The sequence below is a fragment of the Papaver somniferum genome, chromosome 5 (genome assembly GCF_003573695.1).
Source record: "Papaver somniferum cultivar HN1 chromosome 5, ASM357369v1, whole genome shotgun sequence".
In the NCBI taxonomy this organism is placed as follows: domain Eukaryota; kingdom Viridiplantae; phylum Streptophyta; class Magnoliopsida; order Ranunculales; family Papaveraceae; genus Papaver; species Papaver somniferum.
This window is the reverse complement of record NC_039362.1, coordinates 140,808,040-140,834,114: the sequence shown is the minus strand read 5'-3', so window position 1 is coordinate 140,834,114 and position 26,075 is coordinate 140,808,040. Positions and strand designations below refer to the sequence as shown.

Here is a 26,075-nt window from a genome sequence, read left to right as displayed (position 1 = left end):
AGAAACGTAAAAAGGAAAAAAAAAAAAGATAATAAACCTAAAAAAAATTCTACCTAAGCACAGGTCCGCGTCGGCGGCGCCAAAATGATTAAATATTTTTCATGTGGTTGTAGTAATAGTGGTAAGGGGTATCGTTCAAACTCGAACTTGTGAAGGTAACTTTTTTTTAGATTTAAATAAATAAAATTATATGCACAATATTAACAAAATATGGGAGAGAATTTTTACTGGGGATCAGGATTCCACCATCCACCAAAATTTATGTGATTCAATAACAATTCTTATCATGCAATTCTAGACAATATAACTCCAATCAAAGGAAATTGTGATTCTAATCATTGCCTAAATTAGATTTTGAAAACATCCATTGTTAATCGCGAGCATGAAGTATCAAAAGCAATTTACTAAGCATACTCCATCAAGAGAAAACACAATTGATTAATAAAAATCATTTACTCCATATTTATTCGGTGCAATTAATCATAAAAGAGTTGCATAAATAAATTTAAATAAATTTACCACATAACTTTTGAAAGAACGGCTTCCTCCGTCACCCCTGGGATTGGATTTAGCTACTCATGATGAAAAACCTCTCAAAATGATTCATTGATGCTCAAAAGTTGTTTACAATCAAGAGAAAATGTAAATATAATCGGGTTTGCAACGCATATAAACGTTACACACTGCTGTTACAAGAGCGACAGAAATGAAAAGCTGTTCCCTGGTTGAATCGACCCACAGATGAGTGTCGCAGACGCTTGAATAACGACTGCTACTAGTCTGTTCTTCCCGTTCTTCCTCTCTCGCACCAGCAGAAACTTTCTCTCTGTATGTTTTTGTTCTTTGATTCTCTCGACTCCAAACTCTCCCCAAAACTCCAACCCTTCTATGAGTCTCGTAACCTCTTTATATAGCCAACAAGGGATGAAAATATCCCGTCATAACTCTGAATCCTCTCGGTTGAATGCAAGAATATTTTCTCTTTACTCTCACAGGAATCACCGAGATTTCCTTGTATATATTCTAAACATAGAATCCAACGTCGCAGTGAATATATTCTCAAATAACTTCCATATATCCGAACCAATCACCAGAGATATTCCCGGTCCCTGTTGTGAACAAATTCTCGAGAATATCTCCCAGAATATTCACGTATACCCTGTTTAGCTCTCCCGGATTTTCCAGCCACTTCTGGCCCTTCAACTCACCCATGTTAGCTTCCTATAAGTCCATAGAATAAGCCCAAACATTTCCAGCCCTTTAATCTCTTAAAACTACCCAAACAATTATATCGAAAATCTTCCAGGCGTGAGAACTAGTTTCCCGCCAAATTTTACGTTTCAAATGTTGAAGATGGGTTACCCCCTAACCAGTCCTGGTGTCCCTTTAGCAGCTGCCTGGAAATGGGTCACCCCTTAGTAATTAGGTTACCCCTTATCCAAAATCAAGGGTCCGTATAGCAAGTGTCCTCTGGGGCATTTTCTGCACTTTTTTCGGGGTTCCTCCGGGGCAATTATGGGGTACTTCCGGTACACTTCTGGGGCGCTTCCGGCACTCTATCAACGGAGGTCCAAACGCCGCATTTTCAGCCAATTTCGCTGCAAATCCTTATTCTTCTAAAAACACCTACAGGGACATAAAAATCCATAATAAATATAAATTCGAGCACTAATAATATATACAATTGAGATTATATAAGACACATAAATGTGCCTATCAATCTCTTGTTGGCATACTTCAAGATAGACTATTTTGTTAGTACCATGAATGAAGTAGAAAAATGGAAAAAAATAATTTCCGACTCATATCGCTCTTTGTAAGTGCTTCCACTAAAATTGGAATGCATGTGCTTAGAAACATAAGGTAAATTTAGCTCCACCTTTTAGACGGTGCTTTGTCATTGGCAGAAGCTTTTATGAATGAATATATTCATTTCTCACAAAGAAATGGTTTCCACATCAAAAAACATAATAATGGTTCTTAAGTACTTTTGGATCCAAAATATTATTTCTGAGTCGAGTTGGGACCAACCGTAAAGTACTATAATAAAGGACAATAAAATAAATAATTCCAGTATAATAATCCCCAAACCAAATTTCTTTATGGTCAAAATGGATTTTTAGAGACTAAATTTCTTGACGGTTCTAAAGGTCAATCGGTTAAGTCAGAAATCCAGTCAATAATCATAATTCAGTTAATAGTCAAAGTTGATAGTCAATAACCAACCAATGATAATAACCCCGTTAATGATTGACAATACTTAGTCAATTACCAACAATAACGTCATAACATTATAATAATGCAGACATTATAAAAAACAATGTGAAAAATAACACGGAACATGGAATGGTGCATAAGTTACAATTTATTTATTGATTTAATATAAACAAAATGAATGAACAAATAATAAAAACAAACGTTATAATTAATGAAACAAATAATAAAAGCAAACGTTACAACTAATTAAACAAATAATAAAAACAGACGTTGCAACTAATTAAACAAATAATAAAAGCATACGTTACAACTAATTAAAAACGTTGCGACTAATTAAACAAATAATAAAAGCAGACGTTACAACTAATTAAACAAATAATTAAAACAGACGTTACATTCACAAAGCACTTAGAAAAATATTAATTATTTTATTATTACTTTTCAAATCAATCACGACAATCACACACACAATATGCATGTATTACAAACAATCATGATCAGAAACTTTTCAAAAATTAAAATAAATTATTGGTTGAAAAATGCCATACAACTCTTCGACATAAATAATAATAAAAAAATCTTATAAAATAAAACATGTGAAGATGACCAAGCAAAAAGAATAAACAAAAAAATGAAACAGTCCAAAATTTTCTATTTGATGATGGCATATGAAAACATTTAATAACATTTGATGACATAACAATATATGAAAATATTAAATTTATACAACATCAAGCATATTAAAATCAAACTTTATCACATAGAGATCATTAACATGATTTTAGTATGAATAAATAAAATGACATCAAACATGTATCACTCATATCTATTAGATACACAAACAGATTTAAACATGTTATACAGTTGATTGAACAACAAACAATACAATATTATATTATAATAATCATAATAATCTCGAGAAACGAATATGAATAAACCGATTATGTACAACAAACAAACATCTCACAACAAACATTAGAATAATATATATATATGGGTAGATCATAGATTAGTACATGGAGGGATCATTAGAATAATATATATATATATATGTATAACAATATACACAATCATAAATTAAAAAATTCATTCAATCAACCAGAACATGATCGACGCATGTGATACAATACACATGTGAAGAATTTTTTTTTTTTTTTGCATACATATAACATGAGAACATGGAAGACAAGATCACATGTTAATTGATAAGAAAATTGAAAAAAAGTTTTGGTATACTCAACGTATTGCTTGATTGAGAAAAAAAATCAGAAATACGGATCCAACTAAAAGTAGCGCTTCCTTCAATGATTTGATAATAGCGCAAAAAGAATAAGAAAAAAAATTTAGTGGTCGAGCTCGTGCATAATAACGTTTTGCAGTGGAAATAATAGGGAAAAGTAAGATATAGAGAAGGAGAAGAACTTGATATTGATAAAGAAGCATCAATCAATTACATACACTAGGAGATTGGTTAACTGGTGTAAGTTGCGAAGTAACCGAACTACATATTTGGTGTTGACAGACCGAAGTTCGGTTCCCCCTTAGAAATTGCGAAGTAACCGAACTATATAATACCAAAGTTCGGTCACCTATATAAATTTATCGACTACACCGAACTCTAATTTCCCATGTAAAGAAGGAGTTTGGTTACGCAAAATTTTCTTGCGAGCTTACCGAACTACACAGTTCGGTTACCTAAAAATTCATAAGAATTGCGACATTGCCGAATTGTTCTTCATATTGAAAGTTAGGTTACAAAAAAAATAGGGTTTTAAAAATTCTCCAAGCCGAAATGTTTACTGTAACTACCATTTTCAATTGGTTTTGATGATTTCTAATCAATTTCTTCAACAAAAAACGAATTAAAATGAATGGGTATGAAGGATATGACCCGCGGATTTGCATTTTACTCGAATCAGACTTCTTTTTTGCTGTTGGATGATTGATTTGACCACTCAACTTTTCTTCAAGTTCTTTATCAATTTGCAATTCTTTTGGGAGATTCGCTATATTTACGAGTCCCGGAATCAATCCTGGAAATCTGGGTGTTTTCTTGGTACGCATTGCTTATAAAGATGGATTAATCGACGATGAATTTTTTTCGAATCGACGATTAACGTCGATGTCTACGAAGAAAAGGAGAAGAAAAGAAGAAGAAGATGAAGAAGAAAAGGGAAGAGAAACTGATTTTAATCAGTTTTGTTTTTAGGTTTTAATTTAGTGGGTTAGATTAGTGGATTATTAGGATTAGTTATAACCTTAATTAGGATAAGGACAGATTAGTCTTCACAAATCATTTAGGACACCCCTTAAAATGTAGGATGGACAATTGAATCACAAAGAAGTCCCCCACTAAAATGGGCTAGTGCCCAAAAAATCGTTCTTTCCCAACTCATGATCCTGCTCTGCTGCGGCTAATAAGAAAAATGCAATGAAGCCAAACATATGTATAATAAAATGTTCATTCTAATCTTTCACGGTTTGACCCTCCTAGTTGTCTTTTACATGTTACTTTGGAACATTATTTAGACTCCTTTTTAGTAGTTCATCTTCATCTCACTACTATTTGAATTTCTTAAATTTCACGGCATCCAACATTTTTTTTTCATGAGTTAAGATAAACATAATGGATGATTGATGGTTCATCTCGTTCTTTTTGTCTTTTTTGTTATCCCTATCCCTATATAGCAAAAAAAAATTGTAACACCCAAAATTTAGTAGCCATAGTTTCAGAAGTAAGAAGAGCCGTTATTTTCATCATCTAACATATGTGATGAGTAAAATTTTACATTGGGTTTCCCCGACCATCAAAACACCGGTCTAAGCTGTGAATCACTGTTTTAGAATTACTGAAATTACTGGCATTAAATATTTTGTGTTTGCACATCCTTTACAAAGATGAAAATTTCAGATGATCAGATTAGACTATAATTTTACCCCCAGTACTGCGGCACAGAAATAATGGTACCATGACCTTGAAACAAATATTCTTGCCACCAACATTAGGCCTTAGAATCGAGATAGGAACCGTTAATGTTTACTGATCGAATTCACAGCTTTGCTATAGGTGTACTCATGAGTCATAAATAGCAATCTGAATAATATAACACGCATCGATTTGTTGTCCCACTTCTGTGAATAGCCTTCGAAAGAAATGAGGGTATAATTTTGAAGCAGGGAGTCTGGTGACTGTCAATCCACAGCTGAATGTAAGATTCGTGAAAACCCATATAGCACCACGTCTTCTGCATTATCCTGGAAAATAAGGTAGTGTTAAATTAATCAATCATTTCACACTTTCATAGATAACAAATGATACACTCAAAATCTGGGAAATGCAGGTTCATGCTCCTCTTTGAAGTAAGAGTGAGATAACACCAGTTTCACTGTTGTTGTTTTTTGTTCTGAACAGTGAGTAAATTACCCTTTAGCTACCAAATGGGCTGCAAAACTCACCAGGTTAGTGGGGTTCCAGTTTGCAGAGAGCTAGAAATCTGCGAAAGTTTTTCTATATATCAAAATTCGAAATGTCAATAGGTGCTTTCCTTCTCCTCATGGGCAGTGTAATATCACGGGATGGTCTATCATCCGAACACCTGCCAATAATATAAGCATCAGAATTGTGGTCATCTAGAAAAAAACAAAACATTCCTTGCACATTTCACAAATTAAATATATACCAACACTTGTCCGCTATCACAGAAACAATAAAAAAAATCTGTAAAAAAGAAAGAGAGGTTGTATGTGAAACATAATAGCAGCATGTAACTGGTTTCATGCTTCAAAATATCATTTCCGTATCAAATCCTTCAATTGGAAGACCACTCAGAACCAATAATTTAAACTAATGGTTTCAAAGATAAAACACAAACGTAAGATTTGCTTCGAGCATTATATCGTCTCACATAGACAACATAATTCCTCTCATTCCTCTCAAATGACTTATATACATATTCACCTATCTATTCATGATTTCTTACAAACCATCGCATACAAATTAAATACAACCAAAATACTAACCTTTGTCATCACATTATGATGACGCTGGGTTCGATATTGGTGTAGACTCTGGTGGAATTTGTAGAGAAGGGGGTGAGTTGCCTACAACAATGTCATTCAGTGGTTATTCAATAATAGGTTGAGGAACTTACACGGTATAAGTAACAAATCAATTCAATGAAATAATAATCCAACAGTTTAACTAATCATACTGCAAATATCAATTCATACATCTATCTTATGAAAATCCCATCATTGTCAACATTCTGTATGAAATTAAAAATCGGAATCACACAAAAAGAAGAAACCTAAGAAATAACATTCTGTCCCATCACTCACCCTAACCTGAATTGTCCACACCTGTGAGACTTCTCTACCGATCTCTTTTCACATTGATTTCAGACAAATAACGGCCCTGACGTAGAAGGAAATTATTTTCACACTGATGGAGGAAATAGAAACGGATTCTATGTTGAACGCGAAGAACAAAATGCGTGGATAATTCTGAAAGGAACTGAATTTGGAGCCCCTAAAAAGAGAATTGAGATGTCTACACGCGCATTTTTAAGTATTTTGTAGTTGAATCATGGCCTTTATTTATGTACCCAAGGTATTTCTGCAATCTCACCTTTCATGGCCTACCAAACTCATTCAATACTTTGGTGAGAGCAGCTTCAACTGTATCCTAAATCTCCAATTATCCTAGGTATTTCTCTGGTATATAATGAACTCATAACTGAATTGCAGGAGGATAAAATGATAAGTTACTATCCATTACATCTATCCCTTCTTTCCAAAAGAGTAGGTTAATATAAATCAGCTTTCAATGTCTCAAAAAAAAAGCCAATCAAAACAACCGTTATAACCATATCTATGCGCACAACAGATACAATAGGATGCACATCTAAAGATAACGATTTAGGAACCACCAATCACAAAATTAGCAGAGCATAACTAAACCAAAGAAATATCAAACACAATGAACCACACTATAATCGGCTGTTGACAATCACTCATTCACAGATTTAGAATTCTAGACAGGAATCAACAAAATTAGAAACCCTAAAAAAGTCAATCGAATTCAATCATAAACACAATTGAATTATCAAAGTCCAGAAACCCAAAAAACAAATAAACCGAAAGCAGTCATAAACAAAATTGACTCACCTAAGATGTTTAGTACCCTGATGATTTTCTGAACACAACAAATAAAATTATTAGGAACTTAAATTAAAAATCAAACTATCATTGAAATAATTCACTAAAAAAAACTAACCGTGTAATTCCTCTGATGACCTACCAAATCGATGCGACTGAAACATGGTGAGATGATGACCTTGTCTAGGGTTTATATAGGGATGCTGCTGCATGTAACGTATGAGGAAATTATTAGTGGATCTTTAAAAAAAATCGTTTTTGTTTCCTTAAATTAGAGGAGCGAGGTAAGCAGAGAAGGTTAGGGGAGGGTTTTGAAATGGAAGACTGTAAAGAGTGTGAGGAGATTAATGCCCTAATTTAGCGCTGATATTATATATTGGAATTATAATGATTTTGTAACAAACGAAGAGGATAATAATGGATGGGCTGATCTGAGCGGTTGGATGTGGGAGCTAAACATGGGTTGATTTTGAACCACGATTTGTCTATTCACTCTGAGAGAAAATAAGAGCAAATGACGGCCGTCGATCACAATAAAACACTGATCCAGAACCGTCGGATCAGCAAAAACCCATTTGTTTTTGTAAGAATTGTAAGAATGATATAATGTTGTCTTATATACATGAAAGGGAATACCTATTCATCTAATGGACCGCACATCCATGGGCCATAGGTCCTATAACAAGGCAATCATTTTACAGTCATTATAACATGCAGAAGCAGACATAAAAGGATGAGAACAAGAAAACAGAAAATGACTACGTTTGACCATTTCTATACATATACAGTATAATAAAACAAAACACTAATTTTTTTATAATATTATATTATATTTCACATGAATAGATGCAGAAAACAAACAGAGAATAGATCTTATTACCAAATCTATGACATCTTATTATTTAAAGCACAGATTCAGAAACAGACAAAATATTATAATATTATATTATTTCTTCATATATATACTTATCATTCAATCAATCATATTAAAATTGGTGTAGTTTCACACAATAATGAAATATTATAATAATTATATATATTGTATTCTAGTAGACAAAGTTACATGGCAGATCACATGAAGCAGAACAAGACATACCCAATCATTAAACAAACAAAAATGAAAACTTGAGGACATGTATATGAAGATGAAGAATTTAACATCTAACAGCATAGCATACAACAGATTTCAAATCACATGTTACTAGCAAACAAAAAAAAATTGATTTCAAATCAGCATAACACCCACTGAAGATAGTCATGTGGACAAGATAGATTTAAAAATGCAAAGACAAACAAAACATTGAGAACACACACAGAAGCATAGACATCAAAGAGCTGTCAGTAGTATTAGACCCATATAATGACAAAACAAGATAGTAGATTATTATATAATAATTAAACACCAAATCTCTAGCAGACAATATACCTCTATAGAATTTTTTTTTTTTTTTTTTTTTTTTTTTTTTTTGCAGATCTCGTCAAAATAAATGAAATAAATAAGTAGGTTTAGATTTACCTTTCCAATTGATTAAAAGCAGAAAAGGATAAAACAGTAGTACCAAAATCTAACGGAGCCTTCTTTTGACGTTTGATTGGAGAGAACCAAAAAGGGACGGATGTACCGACGGAAAGTAGAATAAAATTCTTTTAGCAGGGTAGAGCTCGTGCGAGATAACGTTTTGGAGTAAGAATAATAGAGAGAGAAAAGATAGAAGAACTTTTCATTAATCAAAGAAGGGAAGGAACACCATTACATAGGTAAGTATTCTATTTATACAAGAGTAAAGGATTAAACCCTAGTATACTAATGGACCGCACATCCATGGGCCATGGGCCCTATAACATATTTTTGTTTCTTTACATTTTTTTCTTTAGCTTATAGTTTAAACTTCGTATTTTTGTTTCTTTACATGTTTTTCTGTAGCTAAATTCGCGGCTAATCCGTATCCGGTCTGTATCGTTCGCCGATCCGCGGATGTTCAATCCGCGGGTGATTGGGCCTGACACGGTTGGATTTTCCAGATCCGCGACTTTAACGGATTGGGTGCGGGTGACCCCTAATCCGTATCCGTCCGTACGTTGCACACCCCTAACTCTAATACTAGATCTTTTAGAGCATTTTTACTATGGACGAGGAAAAAATGGGGCAAAACTAATTATGATCAAAATATCAATCGCAATGTACAAGACCATAACCAAATTTGGTAGGGTTTTTATGGTTTGGGAGCATAATTGGTTTGAAATTAAGAGCTAAACTAAATTTGGTCGAGTAGAGATTAAATATGCGTCTGATATTAGTTGTCGGTTTAATAACCGTCTGGAGTGGACACGCATGTATAATAGTCGTTTGATGGTGAAGCGAACAATTAAACTCCACCCACAAAAGGAAAGGGTATGTACCTGTCCCACCAGGCGAACGTATAATTTTCACGTACTATCAGGCGCAATTTAAATGAGCTCCCCATGATAATGTCCGCCCCATCAGAAGATCATTTTTCATCCGCCTAATATCAGGCGTGGTTTAAATCTTCGCATATACGGGGAGGACGTTATAAGTCAGTCTGATGTACCAACAGTAACTTCAGTATTTTCCGATCGTTGATCGAAACTTTGACAATTTTAATACGATAATCTTTCATATATATATATATATATATATGAATTCATTAAGCATTGAGCATTCATATATATATATATATGAATTTATTGAGCATTTCTTCACAACTACTAATTCATTCCATCCGCACCATTATATTCATATCGTTTGTATTTTCAAATCGTTTAGAGTTATCACATCAGTACCACGATGTCCAAATTTTTGAACAAGTGAAGACATAACGATGTGTAACGTTCATCAATCAGAATAGGTATTGTGGAGTCGTATCAAACCTGATATGGAAGAAGCCCTACCTACAAAACCGAAGTGCCCTTGAACCTCCATTCAAAAACGATTTTATGGAATAATTAAAAATGTGGTGCTTTTTCTGCAAAGGAGGGGGAGTGGAATGTGAAAATCATACTGGATGAGGTCTTGTAAAAAAGGTAAGCAATTTTTATTTTTTGAACCCTTAGAGCAACACCAATGGTCCATATCTGATTTGATTGTTCTCTTGTCCACGTGGACGGGCAAACTTAATCTCTCACAATGGTCAATACATAAATTTAACTAGGAGACCCACTTTATTACATAAACAAATACTCCATTCGTTTAAAAAATACTGTCTGCTTTGACTTTGTCAAAATATTAAGGATACCACGGTATTTTACTTGACTACCCTTAGCTAGTTACCTATTTTATTTTAATAAATATGCTAGCAATAAAAACTACCTAAAATTATTAGGAGGATTATAAATACGAAATATAAAAGGAAAATTAAAAGATATCGAATTTATGGAGTATAAACGTTAAGAGTAAGATGGTGTTTGGATCAATAAAAAAGAAGATATGTCAGCTCTTTTTACCTCTCATTTCAAGAATATCAATACTTCCACTAATCCTAATATTGAAGAACATCATTACAATGTCATTCCTTCCATAGTTACTGAAGAAGAAAACAGGTTGCTTATTGATATTCCTTCAGATAAGGAGATATATGCAACGGTAAAGAGTATGGAGAACTTGTCTGCCCCAGGACCAGAAGGTTTTATGACAGGTTTTTATAAGTCACAATGGAGTATAATGAGTCAAGAGGTTTGTAGCATGGTCAAGCAATTTTTTACAACTAAGTTTCTTCATAAAAATCTAAACAAGACGTACATTTCCTTCATTCCCAAAAGAATAAAACCCTGTGATCCGGTTGATTTCAGACCCATAGGATTATGCAATATCTCTTATAGGATTTTTTTTCCAAAATTCTTGTTAATTGCATGAAGCCTATAATGGAAAGGTTAATATCTCCATATCAATCGGCTTATGTCTCGGGAAGACTCAATAGTGATAACACTATCATTGCTCAAGAATGAATTCATTCCATGAAAAAGAAAGAAGGAGAAGGAGATTTGCTAGCTCTCGAAATCGATATGTCCAAAGCTTTCGATCGTTTAGAATATCCTTTCTTCTCAAGGTTAGCAGTATTGGTTTCTATGAATATTAGTGTCAACTTATTAATCAGTGTGTCTGTTAGAGCATTGCTCGGTCGAATTCACAAGCGTTGCTATCTCAAGCTTGTTTGTCAAGTTTAGTTGTCAAAACTATAAGTCTTGATTTCTAGTCTACTTATAGCTATGTCTCGGATTAGGATAGTAAGTGTAGTTGAGCTTTAGACTCCACGGCGTTCATCGAATGAAGACGAAGAACTACTCAAGGGAACTTGTGGAACTTCATCGAGAAAAGGTATGTGGAGACTTGAACTTATCTATCACTCAAAAGTCTAACTACTTTATCTCCTATTTGAGACAAAAGTCGTATTGCTATATAGACTTCGATTGTACACATTTGCTATTTCGAGCCGAGTTTATCTCGCTTATCTATTTCTCGAAATATGTGTTAGTAAGCTTTCGCTTTTTCCAAGTTCATTTTTACTCGTGTCGAAAGTCATGTTGATTATTTCAATAACTTGAAAATCGCTTTGATGAAAATAGTTTGTGGATAACAACTATGTTAACATCCTCTAAGAAAGTTTCAATGTTTGAAATGTAAGTTTAGATCAAGTAACCATGTTTGGGTATAAACATAGTGTGTTCTCACATTTGTGTAAAAGTCCAACCGGAAACCTAAAGTATGCGTACTCGTACGCGCACCGGCGGTTGTTAGAAATTCGGGCAGGAAGTTTCACGTCCGTGAATTTCTGCTGGAGTTTGTAAGTGTGAATTGGTATGCGCACCCGTACGCGTACTAGCGTAACCAAACCCGGTCCGGCTACTTAGGTATGCGTACCCGTTTTGCATACTTAAGTAGGTTACTCTATAAAATCGGTTCGTACATGAACTAAAACACTTATATAATAAGGAATGCAATCTTTGCAAACCGTGGCTATAATATTCATGAATTGATTCGAGTGAATCAAAATCGATTTTGCTTCGATTGTTTCTTGTATACTTCAATGAGATCTAAACAATTGAACAACTCTCTAACTAGTTCATTTGAGTCATTTGAACTAGTTGTGGTGAATATAAATAAGGTTAATATGAAATTGCTCATATGTATAACCATTGGTTAACTATTGTTGAACCGACTAAGTGTACGCGTTTAGGTACGGTTACTCAAACCTAAATGAAGGTGCATTTCATTTGTGTATAACAAGCTAAGTTCGATCTAACGGTTGAAAGATATTAGCTTGAATCTAATCAGGTTTTCATCTAACGGTCAATATTGAATGCTTTGTTACTAAGGTAACTTAGATTGCAAACTATGATTTGAAATCTATATAAAGGAGAACTCTAGCAACTGGGAAACCTAATCCCCACACCTCATGTGTGATACTAGTTGTATAAGCTAGAGTCGATTCTCCTTTAACCTTAGTTTTTTTACAAAATCCTGTAGGTTAACGACTTGAAGACTTCATTGGGATTGTAAATCCAGACCCAACTATTTTCTCTGTAGTTGCGTGATCTGATCTTGCTGTTTTCTATCGTGTTTGAGTACAATCGTAAGATTGCCTTGATATTTATATCTCCGATAGGACATATAGAAAAGTAGTCACAAACACCTTCGTCTCATCGTTTGTAATTCCATAATATCTTGTTTCGTTAATCGATTGAGATTATTGTCAGGTGATTGATAATACTATGTTGTTCTTCGGGAATATAAGTCAGGGTTATCAATTGGTTCTTGTTCACCTTGATTTATCAAAAGACGAAATAAAACTCGTATGTATATCTGTAGGAGACAGATTTATCTATTTAATAGAATTTTCTGTGTGAGACAGATTTGTGTATCAAGTCTTCGACATTGGGTCGTAGCAACTCTTGGTTGTCGGTGAGATCAGCTAAGGAAATCAAGTGCGTAGTATCCTGCTGGAATAAAACTTAAGGAACACGACTGTACTTTGAATCAGTGTGATATTGATTAGGGCTCAACTATATTCCAGACCGAAGTTAGCTTTGTAGTAGGCTAGTGTCTGTAGCGGCTTAATACAACATAGTGTTCAAATTTGTACTAGGTCCCGGGGTTTTTCTGCTTTTGCAGTTTCCTCGTTAACAAAACTTTTGGTGTCTATGTTTCTTCTTTTCCGCATTATATTTTGTTATATAATTGAAATATCACAGGTTGTGCGTTGAATCGATCAACTGGTAATTCGAACCTTTGGTTGTTGATTGAAATTGATTGATCCTTGAACATTGGTCTTTGGTACCATTCAAGTTATTTCTCTTATATTCAATTAGGATCGCAAATTCTTATTTGCTTGATTGCAAATTGAATTGAGAGATTGAGATATAACTTTTTGATATAATTTTCTTAAGATTGAGTCTAACTAAATAGTTGATTCTCTTGAAAGTATATTGGAGTTAGTCCATACTGATTGCTAAGAGAAATATTGGGTGAGTTTGTTAGACCCCCGCTTTTTCAATTGGTATCAGAGCAGGCAAACACGTTTAAGACCTCACAAGTCTGTGTTTGTAGCAATATGATTTTGTGGACAAAATTTCATATATTATATTTACGAATACCAAAATGTCTTCCAAAGCTTTTATTTATGCCAAATGTCTTGGGATTGCCTCAAAGGATAACTCCTTAGTTGATTCTTCCGAATCCCGAGGTTGAAAGGTTGTTTTATCAGATTCTGATAACATTCCCTCAAATGAGACATTTGACATTTTGTCAGAAGCTGAAATGGAACTCACAAGAATCTCAAAAGAATCTACTGAGTCTATTTATTTTCAAAATCATGCTCAGCTCATTGATGAATTTGAAAAGTCTCTTGGTCGAGAACGGGAACTCTATAGTATCATTGAGTCCTTCTCCAACAATATCAAAAATTTAATTCAAGAAACTACCCTACAACGTGAAAAGATTAGTGTTCTTGAGAATATTGTTAAAGAAGACTCAATTAGAGAAAAACGTTTGATCGAGATGCATTCATATGATCTAAACAAACTTCGTGTTGAAAAAGAGAAACTGGTGCATCCCTTATTCTATCCTAGAAACAATCCAAATCCTTGAAAAAGGAAAACTCGGTTTTAATGAGAAATTCTTCTGTACCGATCACTAATTCTTAGACAAAATTACAGTACATGAAGAAAAGTTCTCCAATGGAAGTTCCTGCTAAGAAGTGTTTACATAACTTGCAGTCTTCTAATAGGACTCTGAATTTAAAACAAGTGCCTACCAATGTCTCTCTTCCACGAACTTGTTCTTTCTGTGGGAAAAAGAATCATCATGTTTTACATTGTTTTCCTAGAAAGAAACAGATTTCTGATCTTCAAAATCTACTTCTTTTCGCTGTCGACAGAGTAAACTCTTTAATGACCACTACAATGGGTTTCATTCCTACAGAAAAACAGGGCTCTCATAAAATGGATTTCAATGGTCACTTATCTCAAAATCCCCACAGGAATCGTGTCCCTCCGCAGCGTGCAAATTTTTAGACCACAAAATTACATATTCCCAGTATTTATGAGAATAAGTCTGGAAAATATAAGTATAGATGGTGGAGACATGTCTCTTATAATCCTATGGAACCAATTTCTAGAGGTCCTAGACTTAATCCTCAGAAAAATTTCTCTGAGGGATCACCTAACAAGGTTATGTTGAATTCTTCAGGAATAAGAAGTAACCGAAAGAAGGTAAGGAATACCAGGTTCAAACGTTCATATGGAATCTACAACTCATCTCTCAATACTCATAGTGGGATTACATATCACTTGACTACCTAATCGTAGGAAATTTCATTCTTGTATCTAACTTGAGAGATGCAATAATGACCATTTGAGAGATACTCAAATCTACTGTTGTTTTTCATTTGTAATATGTTTGACTATGCTGTTTTCGTTTTGCTGTGAAAGTTGAGTCACTTCTTGACTCCTTGTTGCTCTATATCTCTTTCTTATGCTCTGATTAAATCTTTTAATTATTGAGTCATGATGATAAGGGATATATGAAAACAGAGTGTATTCTATTCTTCTTGGATCTTTTCTGATCTGTTATCTTCAACTAGTCCACGAAAGTCCGTGTCTCTCTTGGGAGTTTTAGGGTTTCCATAACAAGGGTGTCCATCTCTTGTTTGAAAACATATATATATTGTTTTGCCTTCCCTAATAATAATAAAACAAAAAGGGCGGGGAGGATATGGAAAACTCCGCAAGACCTCAAGAAGTAGTGAATCTTGAGATGGAAGAAGACTCTAAAGGATGTGATTCTGTTCAAGAACTTGTCTTGAAAAAGATGATTGAAAGGAAAGCGTACAAATCCTGGATTGGAGAATCTGTCAAGGATTTAATTCTTTTTCAGAATGACTCTAGGGTCGAGTTTGCAAATCTTCAACTACAAACAAATCAACTTATTGATGGTCAGGCCAAAATCCTTAAAAATCAAAACACCTTGATCAGGAATCATAAGAAGCTCATCAAGGACTGTGTCAAAGCTAGGCATCTTTCCCGTATTGTTGATCAGAAAGTTAATGTTCTCACTTATGAACATGGGGTCTCTGCGGTCAAAAGAATCAAGGATATCAGTGATACCTTTTATGATGGGCCCTTTCAAAGGTATGATGTTATCAAAGAAACTTGATTCTTATTTTGTCTAGGAAACTTCTTATGAGAATTTATTCTTATGTTTTAAGAAGGATAAATAGGGTTTGGAATAGCAATTATTGTGAGTACACATAGCTATGTCCAACGATTTTCATCTTGCAATATTTTTAGATTTATTTATTTGAATTCTGAAGTTTATTTGGAATATGATTTTGCTATTAATTTTTATGGTTTTATATATTGAAACTTGTTATGGGATATGTGTATTTGCGTCCGTGAACTATGATTATCCCATATGTGGTCAAAAGTTAAGTCTTTCATATGTCATTATGCAAGTATTGATAAAAGATTGAATGAACTTTTGACAAACAAAAGTTAAGCCTATTATGTGATTATGCAAATATTGATGGAAGATAGGATGAACTTTTGTTTACAAAGATTAAGTCTATTATATGTCATTGTGCAAAGATTAAGGTTATTACGCAGTATTGATCTTCCCTGATCCATATCTTTATGAAAATATTGTGTGGCTCCGTAAGTTCTCTTATGTGAGAATTTCCTATTAAATTAACCATGGGTTCTCTTGCGGTTAATTTAATTGAGATTTTTGGATACAAATCATGTTTCATGTGATTTGTTAATGTCCAAAGAAATCCTTATTTTCTTGTGAAAGTAAGGTCGCTCTTGTTGTTCTTTAGGGAATGACATTTCATGGGGGAGAGTTCTTAATTGAACTTGTACTTAATTGTCAAATCTTTGTGGGGAGTGCGGCTGAGGAATATTATAGGGGTTATCTTGTATCTTTATAAACTCCTTGATGAATGAATTTAGTTTCGGCTATATGATTGCATCTAAAAAAAAGTTGATATGCGCTTTTCTTTTGGTCATGAAGTATCTCTATGGATATTTCATTAGGATCCCACTAATTTTCGTACCTTTGCCAATTTTATTGACAAAAAGGGGGAGAATTAATGTGTAGTTCACACCAAATACATATGGTTTTCGGATCATTATGTAAGGGGGAGTGGTTTTCATATGATATGAAGTATTGACTAAGAGGGAGTGATACATATCACCATAGTATTGTTGTCGAAGTTGTGACACAATTGAACTTTGATGCTGTATAATAATACTATGTCACTGTATAACAATGATTGAGAATTATTGTTATAGCTACGTATATTCAATAACGATGATGCTAAGTTGAACACATTTAGAATCATTGGAGTACTTGGAAGTGACGAAGATTTCAAATAATGTTGAAGAACCAATGAGATCAAGCATTTGTATGAGAAGCTACAAAGTTTATTTATTTTGTATTCCGTATGTATTGATAGTTTTGTCACTAAAATTGACAAAGGGGGAGATTGTTAGAGCACTGCTCGGTCGAACTCGCAAGCGTTGCTATCTCAAGCTTGTTTGTCAAGTTTAGTTGCCAAAACTATAAGTCTTGATTTCTAGTCTACTTATAGCTAAGTCTTGGATTAGGATAGTAAGTGTAGTTGAGATTTAGACTCCACGGCGCATCAAATGAAGACGAAGAACTACTCAAGGGAAATTGTGGAACTTCATCGAGAAAAGGTATGTGGAGACTTGAACTTATCTATCACTCAAAAGTCTATTTACTATATCTCCTATTTGAGACAAAAGTCGTATTGCTACATAGACTTCAATTGTACACATTTGCTATTTAAAGCCGAGTTTATCTTGCTTATCTATTTCTCGAAATATGTGTTGGTAAGCTTTCGCTTTTTCCAAGTTCATCTTTACTCGTGACGAAAGTCATGTTGATTATTTCAATAAATTGAAAATCGCTTTGATGAAAATAGTTTGTGGATAACAACTATGTTAACATCCTCTAAGAAAGTTTCAATGATTGAAATGTGAGTTTAGAACAAGTAACCATGTTTGGATATAAACATAGTGTGTTCTCACATTTGTGTAAAAGTCCAAAACCGGGAACCTAAAGTATGCGTAACCGTACGCATACTGGCGTAAGTTTCACGTCCGTGAATTTCTGTTGGAGTTTGGAAGTGTGAATTGGTATGTGCACCCGTACGCGTACTGGCGTAACCAAACTCGGTCCGGCTACTTAGGTATGCGTACCCGTTTGCATACTTAAGTAGGTTACTCTGTAAAATCGGTTTGTTCATGAACTAAAACATTTATATAATAAGGAATGCAATCTTTGCAAACCGTGGATATAATATTCATGAATTGATTCGAGTGAATCAAAATCGATTTTGCTTCGATTGTTTCTTGTATACTTCAATGAGTCTAAACAATTGAACAACTCTCTAACTAGTTCATTTAAGTAATTTGAACTATTTGTGGTGAAGATAAATAAGTTTAATATGAAAGTGCTCATATGGCTAACCATTGGTTAACTATTGTTGAACCGACTAAGTGTACGCGTTTAGGTACGGTTACTCAAACCTAAATGAAGGTGCATTTCATTTGTGTATAACAAGCTAAGTTCGATCTAACGGTTGAAAGATATTAGCTAGAATATAATCAAGTTTTCATCTAATGGTGAATATTGAATGCTTTGTTACCAATGTAACTTAGATTGCAAACCCTGATTTGAAATCTATATAAAAGAGAAATCTAGCAACTGGGAAACCTAATCCCCAAACCTCATGTGTGATACTAGTTGTATAAGCTAGGGTCGATTCTCCTTTAACCTTAAGTTTTTCACAAAACCTTGTAGGTTAACGACTTGAAGACTTCATTGGGATTGTAAAGCCAGACCCAACTATTTTCTTTGTAGTTGCGTGATCTGATCTTGCTGTTCTCTATCGTGTTTGAGTACAATCATAAGATTGGCTTGAGATTTATATCTCCGATATGCAAGATAGAAAAGTAGTCACAAACACCTTCGTCTCATCGTTTGTGATTCCATAATATCTTGTTTCTTTAATCGATTGAGATTATTGTCAGGCGATTGATAATACTATGATGTTCTTCGGGAATATAAGTCCGAGTTATCAATTGGTTCCTGTTCACCTTGATTTATCAAAAGACAGAATAAAACTCGTAGGTATATCTGTAGGAGACAGATTTATCTATTCAATAGACCTTTCTGTGTGAGACAAATTTGTGTATCAAGTCTTCGACTTTGGGTCGTAGTAACTCTTGGTTGTCGGTGAGATCAGCTAAGGGAATAAAGTGCGTAGTATCCTGGTGGGATCAGAGACTTAAGGAACGCGACTGTACTTTGAATCAATGTGAGATTGATTAGGGTTCAACTATATTCCAGATCGAAGTTAGCTTTGTAGTAGGCTGATAGATGTCTAAAACACCTAATTTTATATCTAGTATTTATGCTTTCTTTGTTATTTTTCTTGTGAATTATGTGTTTTACGATTTGTTTTGAGATTTTAGATGTTTTGGAGTCAATTTGAGTAAAAGGAGAAGAAATGGAAGCTCGTGACATCATATAGAAACAACCGATGTTCGTGGACTCAAAGCTGGCACGGGTCTTTAGTGTGTCGAAAACAAGAAATCAGCTGGCCCTTATTTAAAGAAGTGGGTGCAGATATCCGTTCTATGGTATTAGACCTCATCTAGGTTGATCATATTCAGAACAATACATTTCAGTTTCTCTCTTACAACACAGGCCAGAGGAGATTTCGAATTCATGCCGGCAGGTTTGATGGCTGAGTACCAAGGGTCCAGAGGAGATTTCGAATTCAGACCAAACTCAGTGAAGAACGGAAGACGATTCAGAGTATGAGAAGGATTTAGAAAGAATCAAAGAAGGAAATACATCTGGTGGTTGATTTAGGGTTTTTGTTGGTTTTGAAATAGAGCAGAAATTGAAGAGAGATTTGGGAGAAGATGGAAGAAATCTGAGATGGGTATGCTGAGATTATGAAAGAGGAGTTATGGGTTCGTTGGAAATGATCAAGACTGATGAGTTGGTGCCTTCGATTGGGAGATAGATGGACTGGATAGAGAGCAGTTTAGAATGGGGTTGTTCTGCTAGTATTTGAGAGATTAAATGGGAGACAGAGATGAACCTAGTTGGTTCTGTAATATTGATGGAATTGAAGGATGTAATGATGTTATGGGTTTGAGAAGCTGAGAAGGATTGTTTGAAGCAGATTCTGATATTTGGCACATATGCACCCATTATGGGTATGCCAAACTATCAAACTTATGTCCATATGTCAAAAATAACATATAGGCATATATGATGGAGTGTCTATCCTTCGATGGTCATAATAATGCTCGCTAGTAAAACATCTGCAGCTTATTGTTACTGGGATTGACATACAAAAAAATAAAAATGTAAACCTTTACAGATTCATGAAAATGCAAACATTTATTTGAAAACTGAATAATACTTGTTGAATTCTTATGAAAATGCAAAAGAAATAAATAGAAATTCTCTAGTCTCTCCTGAAAGCATTGCGGATTCTTCTTAAGGATACATTGGAACAGACCCAAATCAAATCTCTTCAAGTTCAATGTTCTCGCTTCATCTCACTAACGTTGGTGATGAGCTCCACAGAAACATAAAACCTTCACTGAACTGTCTTGTTGCATCTTGTTGCCTAATATTAAAACAAACTGTCTCTTGTGTGTTGAAATAATTTTGGCGATTGCACTCTGTATACATACAATTACATCCAGTATTCACACCTTCAAAAATTAATCATTGCACTCTGTAGACAACAGGGTATTGATGTTGTTGATCTGTGTATTACAGGGAAAGTTAGATAGGTCTTATGTTGCGAGAAGGATCGGAAGGTGGTGGTGTGCAGTAAATGGAGTTGAGTTGCTTGATGGGTAGAGTCAGGAAGCTGTAATGGGTTGTATGAAGTGCAGTGACAATGGCTTGTGGTGCCTGAGATAGAAGTTATTTCAGTCAAGAGCAGTTGCCTTTAGGAGCAAAAGAAGCTACAGAAGTTGGGTTTTGCAGTTGCAGTTGATGGAATGTGGTTCGCTTCTGAATTGAGCATGTTGAAGCTGCAAGATAACGGGTCTATGAAGAGCTAAACTACAAACTGAATTGCAATTGAAGGCGGTCATGGCGACTGAATTTGGCTGATCAAGACAGGGAATTGCAGGTGCATTGGTTGTGGTCAAGCTGAACTACGGTGCAAGACTTCGGTAGTGGTTGGTGGAACGGAGATTGCATAAGGGTAAATTGGTTGTGTTGTTGATGCAACCATCACGGCTGTGACTGAGGTTCTGGTGCTGTGTCTAGTGTGGCAGGGAAGACTCAGTGGAGATGAGAAGATTGAGATATGAAAGAGCTACAAGATTGAGATGCTGCTGACAAGGAAATGGAATCTGAGAAGGGATGGCAGAGTGGTGTGTTGGCTGGTATTGCTGGATCAGATTGCAGAAGATGGCAGTGATCCTGAGTGAATGAATGAATTGGTGTTTGAGCTCATGGCAATTGTTGCCTCCAGGTAATGAAAATGGCAGCGAAGGCATTGGTGATGAGTAACTGAAGCCGACAGGATTTGATGAAAAAAATTGCAGGTGGTGGTGTCATTAAGCTGGTGCTGTGCCCCATTGGTCGAATACAGAGAGGGTATGAATTGAAATAGATGTATGTTAGGCTATGGAAAAGTTGCAGTTGAGCTGGAAGTGCAGGTTAAGTGGGAGTGACTTTAGTAATGTGCTGTGCTGGTGATCAAATGGAAATACTGGTTCCAATGGGTATTGTGATGAAGATGGCGTCTGCAGGTGCACTAAGTGTGTGTGGTTGTCCATGGGTTCTGGTGCAATGGAGTTGGAGAATTGCAGTTGCATACTTGCATTTATGAGATGGTGGTACTGAGGTTGCAGGTTAGTGATAATATGATGCAGATGGTTGGAGTTGAACTGACAAGAGATTACAAAATGGTGAGATTTTGGCAAGGAAGCAAGCAATGCAGTGAATGGAGCAATGAGCAATGATGCCTGCCTAAATGTATCAGTGAGTAGTTGTTCATAGCCGAGAGTGATTCAGCTAGTCGTTGTCCTGGTTATGCTGGAATGGATTCAGTTAGCTTGTCAGTTACACAAAACTGACAGGCATATCAAAGTCATGGACCTGATGGGCTCTGAATTGTGGGCTTGATCTTTTGGGCTGTTTAACAGTTAGCCTATGTGTGGATTTGGGTGAAGTTCAGAAGTCGTTAGGAAGGGAGGATAAAAGAGCCGAGACTTCTTCCTTTTGGAATATATCATCTCTTCTTCTACTTCTATTCTAGGGTTTAGAAACATGATAGGTTTTCTCAGCCTTCTTGTTATGAACTCCTATGCTATGAATACCTAATTTTATTATTGGTTATGGATTAGTTGGATTTCCAAACATGGGTTTTTGTTCAATAAATTAGTTTTGTCTCCATATTATCGTTTATGATTCATTGATGATATTTTTACATGATTTGAATGTTTGTTTGGTTGAGTCTAGAATCAATTGAGTTTGTTTTCATCTCTATTGCTAGATAGGATTTATTATACGCGAAAGTGATATATTCCTGATTACAAGTAGCATAATTGTGATTATTGCTTGTAGTGATACATCGTAGCAGTCACAAGTCAGTCATAACCTTTGTTAAATCGGATTAGTGCTTTTACACGTTCAATTGCTTTGATTGGCCTGATTTCATAGAACTTAATGCATCTAGGGAATTAGACTTGATTAGTGCTTTTACACGTTAGGTTGTTCTCTAAGGTAGAATTCATACTCGCATCTTTTAATGTGTTTGTTGATGAAAATAGGAGATTTGCGGGATATACTTGCGATCAAGGTATCCTAGGGCTTTTGATAAAAGAGAGATTAAATATCAATTTTAGTTATTGTTAAAAAAACATGTTTGTGAATGAAGATGAATCCTTAACCAACATCTGCTCTATTTGATTTGCTTGTTTATTTCTTTGTTTTGTTTTTATTTTATTTTAGTATATAAAAATCAGAAAACCCTCCCATTGGTATTTATAGGAAACCGAAACAATTTGACAATCTTAGTCCTCTCTGTGGGAACGATCCTTTCTTGCCCTTTCTATATTTATATTTTGAGTAGTAAAAAAGTGTAATTTATTTTTGACGCATACGACAGCGATCAAATTTTGGCGCCGTTGCCGGGGAGGCAGCGGTTGTCACTTGTTTTTGGTTTCTTATTTTTGTTTTTAGTTTTGTTTCTTCTTTTTGTTTTCTTATTTTCTGATTTTGACATGGTTTTGAGAACTCTTGTTTCAGGTACCGATTTCTATGGACGGAGCATATTGGAACAATGCGTACAGTTATCAACCTCAACAACATTATGACAACTATCACCCTTATGGGGAATACAATCAAAACCAATCATTTGGTTATGGTCAATATTCCACGTATCCTTTGAGTTATTCTCATACATACCAACCTTCTTACGGTAGCTATGTAAGTGAGCAACCACAAGGAGGGGAGACTAGTTGTACTCCTATTTATATTTCTTCGAGTTTGGTATATGAGATGCAACAATTTATGGTGGGCATGGAGTCAGTTTGTAGATAACCAAGCGTGGAACCAATTTCGTCGACCGAATATGCTAATAATATGTTTGGCCCAATTTCTGATCGTAGTTATGATCATTCACCCATTCAAAGGGAAGATAATTGGCCTAGCAATACTGAAGTAAGTGATTCTACTTTTTCCTTATCGAACGAGCTTTACCAACAAATGGAACACTATTTTCAAAATTTGGATAGATCACTCCAAGAGCTTCAAAAAGGTGTTTCCATTTTAAGACAAGGCATTGAAGAATACAAAGAGGACATGCAAAATTCTGTGAAAGACCAATCTTATGTCAACTATAATAGTGACGATGACTATGAAATGACAACGCTTGAACCAATTTATGGTGACATCCCCGAGGAGTGTACAATGGAGTCTTTTGGTGATCAAGGTGAAGATGAAAAGGAATATGATGACACTAGTGCAGCTTACTCAAGCATTGATCTTAATAATGATCAAGAACCTATTCAAAAGGTAGAGCTTGAGGATGATGCAATGTGTGTTCTTAAAAAGTTCCTTATGGAGAGACTTGAATCCGCAGTAGCATATTTGCCTTACAACAAAGAAGAGTGTGTTGAGAATGAAACCGATATGACCAATATTGTGGAAGACCCAATTGAGCTTGCAAAGGATTGTAATGATGATGTTTATGTCGAGACTTTGGTTAAGGCAGAAACGGACGAAGAATGGTTGCAAGGTTTGATAGAGGACCATGATATAAAAGAGGTGAATAACTCACTTGAGTTTTTCAAGGATGAAGAGGATTCCGTAATACAAGAGATTGTGCAAGGTTTGTCTAACCCTTTGCATATTGTTTTTTCCTTTATCTCTTATTGTTTGAATGTATATGATTCGAAAACATTGTTGAATGACTTTGTTTCTCGATATCCGATTGGAAACATTTGATTCTCATGCTATGCAGGTTTGTGAACAAAAACCATGAAATTCCCGAATTCTATATTTTATATCCACTTCCAAGTGTGGACAAGAATAAGTGTGGGGGAAACTTTTATCGTTTAAAGCTTCGTTTCTGTTTTATATTACTAATATGTGTGTGAAGCTAGTGTTTGCAAAACAGGTTCTATGGAAGGATCCTCAACTTTTCAAGTTATTGGTGTATGGGGAATCGGTCTTGCAAGTCGGGCTGAATTTAAACCAAGCGCTAAATGGAGGCAACCCACTGGTTTTGTGTAACTATCTCTATCTTTTTATTTCTCAAGTCTTTTATCTTTATTTTCTTATTTTGGATATTTGCATATCAAAACTCAACTTTTAGAATTTTTGAACAATTTAGAATAAACATAGCCTTTCTAAGTAGATGGAATTTTTTCTTGACGATGAGGTATATATATTGGCGAGTTGGGATTATATGCCAACTAAATAACTTGTTTAGTGTTTATCCTCTATTTTTCAGAAATAGCTATGAGTTGGAATATCAGTTTTTTATCATGCATTTTATTTTCTTATTGTGTACATATATCATGTTATAAATTTCCCATCTTGAACTTTACTTTGAATGAATAAATTTTACATTGAGGACAATGTAAGGTTTAAGTGCGGGGGAGTGTTTGTATAGAACTTTATTTTTAGCATTCTTAGTTTTCCTTATATTAAATACGAAAAAAAAGTAGAAAAACTAAAAAAAAAAGAAAAAAAAAGAAGATGATAAACTACTAAGTCTAGAAATTGTGCCTTATACTAATGAAAACATTGTGGTTGTAGGAGTTGAGGAACCCATTAGTAGAATCTATTCATATGAAAACGAACAAAAATAAAAATAAATAACATGTTAGTTGTCACCATATCTCGGAGTCTTCACCATATCACGTTCTATTTTTTTTTTCCATATTTATCTATTGTTTCTCTAAGTGATTTGGTGGGGCACCAGCATCGAATTGTTATCACTGCTAGGATGAAATAGAGTGATTGAGTTACTAAAAAAAAAAAAGACTAGACCAATTTGACCAAACGGTGTACAAAAAAAAAAGAAGAAGAAGAAGAAAAGATTGACACTTGGATAACAATATGTGTGGGTTCTCCCTGTCTCTGTCGCCTAAGCAAGCATGGAATGCAGGATCCATGAGAATTACCATGTAATCTGCTGACAAGAATCATGCGCTTGGACCCAAAAGATCCAATCATGTTGTCGATTTGAAAAAGATTTTTTTTTTTTATTATTGTGTTGAATAAAATCGATCACTGGTTCCTTTGTATATGTCATTGAATTGATCTAGAATTAAGTTTGTCGACCGCTGGTTCCTTTGTATATGCCAGTCGTGTTGATATTAGTATTCAGACCAGTAGCGCAATCCAATAGGATTTTTAGGTTTGTTTTGGCAGTGACCTTCAGACAGATTTAGGAAACACCGTTCACCTTAGTCAACAGTCCTCCACCATCTACTTTCTATATCCATCTTCTTAATATTTTCATGTGATTGTGGTTGATTAGATTCCGAGTATTGTGGTTGTGTTCAACTTTCCGAATGAAGCTTTATTACTAATTTATGAATTGGATTTAGTACTTCCTCTTGTAATCATTGATAGTATGCCAATTAATAAAAATATTTAGTGC

At 34.7% G+C, this 26,075-nt stretch overlaps 1 long non-coding RNA gene across 1 annotated transcript; it reads right to left on the bottom strand.

Annotated features, from left to right (window-relative positions):
- Positions 1–4,967: 4,967 nt before the first annotated feature.
- On the bottom strand, positions 4,968–7,672 carry LOC113277894. Its single transcript, XR_003325199.1, has 5 exons — positions 7,493–7,672; positions 7,384–7,411; positions 6,238–6,318; positions 5,674–5,813; positions 4,968–5,472 (listed from the first exon to the last, which is right to left on the bottom strand). It is a non-coding gene; the product is annotated as an uncharacterized LOC113277894 (long non-coding RNA).
- Between the last annotated feature and the right edge of the window lie 18,403 nt (positions 7,673–26,075).